The sequence below is a fragment of the Sceloporus occidentalis genome, unplaced genomic scaffold (genome assembly GCF_023333645.1).
Source record: "Sceloporus occidentalis isolate IW3139 unplaced genomic scaffold, rSceOcc1.0.p SCAF_1, whole genome shotgun sequence".
NCBI lineage: Eukaryota > Metazoa > Chordata > Lepidosauria > Squamata > Phrynosomatidae > Sceloporus > Sceloporus occidentalis.
The window spans coordinates 19626537-19634126 of NW_028316981.1; positions in this window are offsets into that span (position 1 = coordinate 19626537).

The following is a 7590-nucleotide window of genomic DNA, read 5'->3' on the forward strand; positions in this document are numbered from 1 at the left end:
GTGGGAGAATGTGGATTGCATTCATGTCCCTTAGGTTGTGCCGGCTGCGGTGATACTTGAACCACAGAATTTCTGATTTTGTAAGCAATTCTCTTAGCCTCTGTTTCAAACCCATGGAAGTGCCCCTACATTTGATAGTCCTGATCAGAAATCTGTACTTAGGACAAGAGGCTACTGTTAGAAGAGAACGGTTCCCAATTGGCAAAGCGGTCAGGCAAGGCTGCATTTTATCACCCTACTTGTTCAACTTGTATCCTACATAGAACGGGTTTGGACTTGAAAGAAGGAGGAGTGCAGAACGGACATCAACAATCAACAATATGGGGATGACTCTATATTACTAGTGTAGTGGTTCCCAAACACTGGTCCTCCAAATGTTTTGGACTTTAACTCCCAGAAGCTCTGGCCAGTCTGGCCAATGGTCAGGAGTTCTGGGAGCTGAGGTTCAAAAAATCTTGCGGACCAAAGGTTGGGAACCACTGTACCAGTGGAAAACATCTTAGACTTGGAACAATTACTAAGGCAAGTCAAAGAAGAAAATACAAAGGCAGGCTTAATGCTCAACATAAAGAAAACAAAAATGATGACTATGGAGGATCTACACAAACTCAAATTTATTATTTCATTATTTTATTAATTTTCATTATTTCAAGGAAATCAAAATACTTAAAAGATTTCCCGTACCTCGGATCAAACACTGATAGGATCAGGAACTGCAGTGAAGAAATCAGAAGAAGAATAGGAATGGGAAGGGCAGCAATGAAAGAACTTGACAAGACCATAAAATGTAAAGATATACAACTGAGCACCAAAGTTAGAATTATTCAAGACATTGTATTCCCCATCACAATGTATGGATGTGAGAGCTGGACAGTGAAGAAGAAAATAAATTCATTTGAGATGCGGTGCTGGAGAAGAGTGCTGAGGATACATACCATGGACAGCCCAAAAGACAAACAAATGGCTCCTTGAATGGAAGCTGGAAATCTCCCTGGAGAATATAATTGCTTGGATGAGTCTAACTTTAATGCTCAGTTGTATTTCTTTACTGTTTAGTATCTTGTCTAGTTCTTTTACAGCTATCCTTCCCATCCCTAGTATTTTTCTGATTTCATAGAATCATAGAACCATAGAGTTGGAAGAGTCCACAAGGGCCATCCATGCAGGAACTCTCAATCAAAGCACCCCAAACAGATGGCCATCCAGCTTCTGTTTAAAGACCTCCAAAGAAGGAGACTCCACCACTCTCCTGGGGAATGTGTTCAACTGCCGAACAGCCCTTACTCTCAGGAGATTCCTCCTGATGCTTGGGTGGAATGTCTTTTCCTACAGCTTGTACGCATTGTTCCGGGTCCTAGTCTCTGGAGCAGCAGAAAACAAGCTTGCTCCATCCTCAATATGACACCCCTTCAAATATCATATTATCTCTTAACCATCTCTTCTCCAGGCTAAACATACCCAGCTCCCTATGTCTCTGGCATGGTTTCCAGGATCCTGCAGCAGAGGACAGAATTTGGCCATTTTGGTCACCCTCCTCTGGACACGCTCTACTTTCTCACCATCCTTTTTGAATTGTGGTGCCCAGAACTGGACGCAGTATTCCAGGTGAGGCTTGACCAAAGCAGAATATAGTGGCACATGTACTTCTCTTGATTTCCATTCTGAGAGAGCAGAGTTCAAATACCCGCTCAGCCAAGGAAATCCGGTGGGTGATTTCCAAGTCACGCTCTTGCAGCCTCAGGAGAAGGCAATGGCAAACTTCACCTGAAGAAATCTTACCAAGAAAACCCAGATAGGACTACCATAATTCAAAAATGTCTCAAAAGTGGAGAGGCTCCTTTTGGGGCATTTTTTGACCTTGATTTCCACTGTACAGGGGATGGAAGAGGTTGTTTACAACTACAATGGGGTAAATTTGGGGAGGGGGCACTGTCAGAGGGTAGGGAGGTGTGAATGCCTCCTTGTGGGGAGGAAGCTGATGGGTCCTTTTGGAGGTGAACAGTGGGGAGGGGGGCTTCAGCCTCCTGAAACCAGAGAGAAAGGCAGCCCAGGAAACTAACCCAACAGGAGAGCCATCCAGGGCCTGGCAAGAGCTATTGATAACTTGACAGCTCTTTTAGCAAGACAATGGACACTGAAGGCCCTTTGATACATTGTCCTGGTCCCAGGGCCCTTGACACTTCTGGGGGCAGAGGGAGGGAGGGCTTGAGAAAGGAGGGAGAGAACTTGGACTCCTGTGGCTTTATCTCTCAGTCCTCAGTTGAGTTTTTATCACTTTATAGGCCTTGATGAGTACTAAATGCCAGTCAGATCCTCATCAGAAAGTCTGATGGACAATGACACCTACCAGTTAGGATTGTTAAAACTGGTCATTCGAGGATTAGGCAATTTCCAAATAATATGGAGAAGCCCAGCTTGCATTTAATATAAATTAATCATCTGCTTTTTCATCTGCTGCCCCCAGACTGTGGAATGACCAGCCACAACTGCTTTTAAAAAAGCATTAAAGACATCTCTCTTCTGGCAGGCCCACCCAGTCAATTTTAAATCATGACTTTTTCATTGTACAGTATATGTACTCTGAATGTACATATATGATTTTATAGTGTGGATTTAGATGTTTTTAATTGTGTTTTGTATTTTAATGTGTTGTACCCCATCTCGAGCCTTGAGGAGAAGTGGAGGGGGGAACAAAATCTATAATTATTAGTATAAATATTAAAATTAAAATAAATATATAAGAATAAAAATAAGTAAATAAGTAAACATATCCAGATCTTGAAAACTCAATTTTGTTTGTTTGTTGATTGAATCAACCCACCTGCAGTGTGGCCTTCCTCTTTTCCTATCACCTTCTATTGTACCAGGCATTATAATCTTTCCCAGTGAGTCACACTGTCTAGTGATAGGTCCTAAGTACGATAGCCTCCATTGTAGTTATCTGTCCTTAGTTTTGCTGCCTTGAAGTTAACTCTCTGCATGCATTATGGCAAGCCTATCCAACAGTTTTCTCAGCAAGATTTACTCAGAAGGAGTTTGCCATTGCCTTCCTCTAAGGATGAAAGAGAATATGACTTGCCCAAGGTCACCCAGTGGGTTTCCATGGCTGGGGGGGAGATTTGAATCCTGACCTCCTGCACAGCTAGCATGGCATAGTGGTTTAAACGTTGGACTATGACTCTGGAAACCTGAGTTCGATTCCCAGCTCGGCTATGAAAGCCACTGGGTGACCGTGGGCAAGTCACATGCTCTCATCCTCAGTAGAGGCAATTACAAACCTCCTCTGAACAGATCTTGAACAAGGATAGCCTTGGTGTCTGTTGCTGTACTTGTAGGCACCACACTCAGGTGAGTACACCAGGCCGAATCATTCAAGTTGTGCACATTATTTCTAAAGGCTGAAATGCTACACACACTTTTCTGGGCATAAGGTAAGCTCCACGGAAGTGATTTACTACTGAACAGACATGTATAGGGTTGTGCTGTAAATGCAGGTTCCTGCAGGGGAAATGTATTTATTTTATTCACCTCCTATCTTTCTCACGTGTCATCCAAAGCGGCTTACAATATAAGTTAAACCAAAATACAGCTAAATCAATACATAGTATAAAAGTGTTTTTTTAAAAAACAATTTGATTCCAGTATCAATTTGAAACACTTAAAACACTTGCAAAACACAGTAAAAGATACAGCACACTTATAGGAACAATACCCCCAAAGTCTCATATTATCAGAAAGTTTTTTTAAAACACAAGTCATCTCCAGTCCCTTCCTATATAATTCAGGAAAGCTTGTACCACTGCCTCATCAAATGTTTTTTCTATTAAATTACACTGTGTCTTTTTCTACAATATAAGGAAGATTTTACTCATTCAGATGAACTGTTACTCAACTCAGGGTGCATCTACACTGTAGAAATAATTAAGTTTGACACCACTTAAAGTGCTATTTAAGCACTTTAAATGCTGCAGAACTTAAATCTATTGAATCATGTAATTTGTAGTTTTACAAGGTCTTTAGTCTTCTCTGCCAAAGTGACTAAGGATTCTGTAGCCTGGAGCCAAGGCAGTTAAAGTGGTGTGAACCTGCATTATTTCTATAGTGTAGACGTTCAGTGGAACTTTAGAGCACAAATGACTTGGAGGTTGGTATTATTTAGAAATTTGTCCAGTGCTCTTTGCCAGCCTTTTTCAGCCTTTTTACTTGGAGGTACACTTTAAATAATTTTCAGATCTCAGGGACTCCTGTATAAAATTTGTATATCTACAGCTCATGAAAAAGAAATTAAGTTTATTTTTCCAGTCATAACCTCCTACGGAACCCTGGTTTCCAGGGAACCCTGGTTGAGAAATGCTGCTTTACACACTTTTTTTGGAAAGGGGTGCCCCCAGGGAGGTCGCCTCCTCCACAATGCAGAATTAATGCAGTCTAATATACTGTAACTGCCATGACTTAATGCTATGGAATTCTGGAATTTGTAGTTTTGTGAGATATTTAGTCTTCCTTGTCAAGAGATCTGGTGAGCCACCAAACTACAAATCCCAGAATTCCAAAACACTGAGCCATGGAACTTAAAGTGGTGTTAAACGGCTTTATTTTTGCAGTATGGCAGCACCTTATAAGTCTTCAAATCCTCCAGTCAGTCAGAGCTTCTGCAAGTTTTTGTGGTTGTTGCCAGCACAATGTAGCGGTTTGAGCATTAGGCTACAAACTCTAGAGAGCAGGGTTTGATTCCTTCCTTGAGCATCAAAGCCTACTGGGTGAGCTTAGGCAAATCAGAAGAAAAGCAGGATATAAAATAAATAAATGGGTTAAAATTTGACGTGGTTTGTTGCTTTGGGCTTCCTTTTGGAAAGAGGTAAAGAGGGAACAAACAAGAAAAGCAATGCACTGAAATCCAGAGCCATTTGCTAAAGAATAAGGCTGCAGTGCTTAAACCTGGGAATAAGGGTCACTTGGCCATGAAACCCACTGGGTTACCTCAGGCAAGTCACAGTCTCTCAGCCTCAGGTGAAGGCAATGACAAGCCTTCTCTGAACAAAAACTTTCCAAGAAAACCCCATGATAAGTTTGCCTTAGGGTCCCCATAAGTCAGAAATGGCTTGAAGGCACATAGTAGCAACAACAACAACCAGGGGTCACTGAATTCAATGAGTTTACTTTTCAGTAATTATCATGAGAGCCAGGGTAGTGGTTTGGGACTATGACTGGAGACATTTGATTCCCAGTTTGACCATGAAACCCACTGAGTGACCTTGCGCAAGTCACACACTTTCAACCTCTGGGGAAAGCAATGGCAAACCTCCTCTGAAGAAACTCCATGAAAGCCTTAGGGCTGCCATAAGTTGGAAAGACTTGAATTCACACAGGCACATGCGCGAGTGTGAGATTGGGCTTCAAAACTACAGCTGAGATGTTTCTATATAGGAGCTCATCGATTTTAATGTTAATAAAGCATGTTTATTTTTTCCCGTAAGGTACTGAAGACCTTAAAAGTATAGCATTACGTAAAAAACAAAACACTGTATATGATTTGGCAAGGTCTGGCCAGTTGTTTTGGGTTTTGTATCGAAAGGAAAAAAGAGGCCCAAATATAGTAGGCCTTTGGTATCCACTGGTGTTTGGTTCCAGGACACACACACACGGATACATGGATACCAAAATCCGTGGATACGCAAGTCAGATTAAATTGTGTCCCTTATATAAAATGACAAAATCAAAGTTTGCTGTTTGGAAATTATATTTCTTTGAAATATTTTGAAGCCGTGGATGCTTGAATCCATGGATAAAAAAAATCCATTGATGTGGAGGGCCAACAGTATAAACTACAAACCAAAACCAGTTTCCTAAGAAATCAAACTGCAACATTTTCTATACCAGGATGTAGAGATCTTGTAGCCCCCTTTGAGACTAATAGGAAGAAAGATGTTGGCAGCATGAGCTTTCATAGACTTCAGTACACTTCCTCAGATGTATTTGATGGGGTGGAAAGCCAGGGGTTTATGAACTGGGGTTCTGCAAGGGATCGTGACTGAAAAAGAACAGTCATTTTTCTTCCAACTCTGCATAAGCTGCAGATGCAATAATTTAATGCAGTTTCTTTCAGGCCTGAAAATTATTTTAAACTTTTCCAGTGTAAAATGGCTAAGAAAGACTGCTCCGCACACTTACCCAGGAGTAAGTTTCCTTAACTTTGATGAGTCTTACTTTTGAGGAGACCTGTGTGAGAAACAGCTGAAAGGCTGCTGTCATGATTACCTCACTGGGATTAAACCCACTGTACTCACCTCTTCATCAACATGCACAAAATCATGCATGAGACAAACAAATGCAGGTATCTTTTATACGCTGGATGATGGGCAGGCATCCAACAGCTGCTGCTGTTTGTACAGAATAGAAGTCTAGCCAATGGGGGGCTTTTGAACAGCTGCCTGCCATCAGACATTACTGGAGTCCTGCCAAAAATGAAAAGAAAGGAAAAACCAGTCTTTGGTGCCAAGGAACCCCCAAAATGGATGGCATAACTGAGATAAAGGTTTGGCCCTTGAAGAACTCAAAAGTCAAGTGCTAACTACTGTTGATGCCCATTGTTAATTGTTAATAGCCACCTTTCCCATCCTCTTGTTGTTGTTGTTATGTGCCTTCAAGTTGTTTCCCTAGAGCCAGGGTGCTGTAGTGCTTTGAGTGTTGGACTACAACTCTGGACTCCAGGGTTCAATTTCCAGCTGGATCAGGAAACCCACTGGATGACACTCTCTCAGCCTCAGGTGAAGGCAATAGCAAACCTCCTCTGGGAATGACATGAAGGCACACCACCACACCAAAGGGGCTTGCTGGGGCTGTGAGTGTGTGGTTCATCTAAAGTTACCAGTGGGTTTCCATAGCTGAATCCTGGTCCTCACTGTACTATACCACCCTGGCTTTCATATTCCAGAACCCAATATCCCCAGTCCTTTCACCACCTAACCAATACTTCCCCCACATGACACCCCAAGTGTCTTGTTAGCAGTGGATCCACCCATCCACCTGGGGATCTTGTCCTCACTCTTTGGAGGTTTTAGATCTCCTCCCTCACTTCCCCCAGGCTTTGAAGCCCTCTCTCAGTAGCCCAAGCCCTCCATCCCACTCAGCCATCACACACACCATCTCCAGCCTCTTTCCTTCCCCCAGGCGAAGGTCTGGGAAACCTATTGTCTAGGCCTCAATGGGCCTCCCCCAGACCTGCTGAGCTGAGGGACCATGGCTTTGGGGGTGGGGAGGAGCTGTGGAAAAGCCTCCTTTGGAAACCCAACCTTGACTGGGCTTTGAAGCTGGGGGGTGGGGAGGAAGAAGAGATGAAGAAAGACAGCCTAAGGGTGGGGACAAGCCCCCCCAAGCCCCCCTCCTCTTTGACCTCTACCTGCAAGAGAGGAGGAGCCCTGGGTCTCCTTTAAGTTGGAGGGTGGGTTCAAAAGCCCCCATCCTAGCTTGGCCACCTCTTCCTCCTGGCTCCTGAAGGCCTCCTTTCTCCTCCACTCCAGCCATTTGGGCTGGACATCCATCTAGACAGCAGCTGGCAAACCACCTTGGCCCTTGGAAGCTAAGCCCATT